Source organism: Penaeus monodon, chromosome 24 (genome assembly GCF_015228065.2).
Source record: "Penaeus monodon isolate SGIC_2016 chromosome 24, NSTDA_Pmon_1, whole genome shotgun sequence".
Classification (NCBI taxonomy): domain Eukaryota; kingdom Metazoa; phylum Arthropoda; class Malacostraca; order Decapoda; family Penaeidae; genus Penaeus; species Penaeus monodon.
The window spans coordinates 12,207,870-12,210,546 of record NC_051409.1 but is presented as its reverse complement, the minus strand read 5'-3'; positions in this window follow the sequence as shown (position 1 = coordinate 12,210,546).

The following is a 2,677-nucleotide window of genomic DNA, read 5'->3' as shown; positions in this document are numbered from 1 at the left end:
CCGGTTTTCCTCCATGTCCTCTGTATTTGCTTCTCGTTCATGTCCAGTTTTTATTATCCTTAACCATCTTCTCGTTTTACTTTATTTTTCCTCGTCTTTGGCCTTCTCCGTTTGTTTCTGCTTCTTCTTCTAAGTCATCTGCTTCACCGCCTTCAGCTTCGTACCTACCAGGTGACTTGCGTACCCGAGTTACTTACCAGTACCAGTCTTATCTCGCCGCCACTTTTACAAGTACGAGGGCCGAGGAAGAGGGAGGGAAAGGGGTGAAAAGTTGAACTAAGGAGAAGAGAGAAAGAGGGGGAGGGGGAGAAGTGGTTGACCAGGGGGGAGACGATTCAGTCAAGGCGCCTCTTCCTCGCCCTCGAAGATGCAAAGGTTCCGGAGAACATAATAATCTTTCATGAACCATGTGTGGGATAATTTATAAAAGCTATGTGTTCGTGAGGACGCGTTAGTCATTCGGAGACGCGGGTGTGACACGCTTTAACGGCACTGCATCTTCTTGGCCCCGCTTATCAGAGCTCCAGGAAAGTGCTACCCGGACCGCCCACGGAGCAATTTATATTTATGGTTGATGCTTTCAGACGGTGCAGTGTTTTTAAATCGTGTGTTTTTGTTTATTTATGAGTCTTTTTTATCTTACTTTGTTTTGTGCATTTTTCTCTTTTAATTTGTTTTTAGTTATTTTTATATCAGTTTCCCTCATGAGGTTTTTTCCTTGTAAGTCCCAGATGTTCAAGCGTTTAAAAGATTGTTAATTTTTTTTCTTGCCTTTGAATCCACGTTCAAAGGAGAATATCCACGAAGCCGTGCGTCAGTGTATCAGTGTATTTACATACATCTCTTCTCTTATCCATGTTTATTACGTTAGCATTCTTGGCACAAATCTCGGCGCCTCCAGGTAAGCCCCTGGAGGAGGAAATAACCATATATACGAGCCAGTATTTACCGCCGGCTCTTTGTGCCTCGCCGCTGTCTCCGTGTGGGGCTTTTCCTCTACCTGGGCATCGAAACAACTTGTGTTCGCCAGCAGTCTGAGATCATTAGTCGCGCCCGCCACCACAACAACCCCGGTACCTACTAAAACAATATGCCCTCGAGCACAAACAACGCCACTGCTCACCAAAGAGGCTCATCCCACATCATCCCGTCGTAGCTTCACCGCGTCAGTGCCAAGATCAACAGCGGGCTAGTAGCACTGTCAGCGTTAGGGACGAGCAACTTGCAATATCTTGAGCGACGCTGGGCGTGGGGATGGGCATCTGAGCTCGCCCAACTGTTTGCCCTCAGCTCCTGGTCCTTATCAAGTGGCACCTTTGCAACACTTCCATTATGCAGACCTTCCCTCGAGGATTTGGTCCATGTGGTCACTCTTCCTTATATCCTCTCCTCATCCCCGTCCTTCTCCAACGACCTGCCTCTGTCCTTTCGCTTCCCCTTTTAACACCTGGCCTGTAATTTTTCTCTCTGTTGCTGATCCCCTGCGGAGGCGTTGGCAGATGAAGAGGAGGAGGGATGAGGAGGTGCAGCGAGATGAAGTCATTCTTTCAGTGCTGTTCCTACCGCCAGCGCCAGGAGCCTTAAGCGCTGAGTTACGTTTCCTTTGGTTCGCTTCTCATGTCATCGTCTATTAAGGATTGATAAATAATCTACCAATTATTGATGAATAGTGACTTTGGTACAAAAAGGTTATAGGCATCGTATCACCCGACGAAGAGTTATCGGACTGATGCACCGGAGGGCGTCGTCCTAACTTCCTGAAGCTCCTCTAACTATTCTGAATCATCTTGCAAACACCCTAAACCGCTAAGAGATCGCTCCCGCAATTTTTCTCCCTCATGGCGTTAGTGAGGAAGATAGAGTGCGGGGGGATAGAGCAGGAAGCCGGCCATGACAGCGGGTCAACTGATCAGCATTCAGAGTCGACTGTTTGGTTGGCACCCCTTCGGGAGGCGCATTGATAACATTCTGTGATCCAGTTGCCCCCTGCCCTCTCTCGGTCCCTCTTGCCTCTCCGATATCCCCTCCCTCCTTTTTTCCACACCATCCTAGCCCAGCCGGTGCTGTGAATACCCAATTATTGCCGGCGCTTTTGGATGGATTTTTCATCTTCGCCTTTAGATTCAAGTATTTCTTCCCAGTTTTATTATCATTCGTGGTTCGGTTCATGGCGTCGCCACCATAATGGTGGGCACAGTTATGATGAAGTCGGGATGAACGTCACTTTCTTGTCGAGGTCTTTTGTGCAGTGGTTGGGTTGAGGGGGAGGAAGGGGGGAGGGGTGGTTGACACTGCCGTCATCACGTGACTCACTGGTTATTATTCCATGCTCGGTAACAGTGTCGCACGTCCCCACCGTGGTGAGTCACCCTGGAGGAGAGACTGTCGCCAATCCCTCACCCACTTACTCTCGTCTAAGCCATGTCTGTCGACAGCAGCATTTCTCTGACTATTTTCCTTCTAATTTGTCATCTTTTCCTCGGTATTAAGTCCTAATTAGCGTTATCATCATTAATCCCTTCCTTATCTTGCAGCCACCGCGGCCCCTATCCGCCCCCATCCATTTGTTAGCATTCCTCTGCTCATATCTCCGCCCACTGAATCGCTCGTCGCCACATATCGCCCCTCACAGACGCTCGTTCTTGTCCCTTCCAGGATGAAGCCCCTCTTTGCCTTT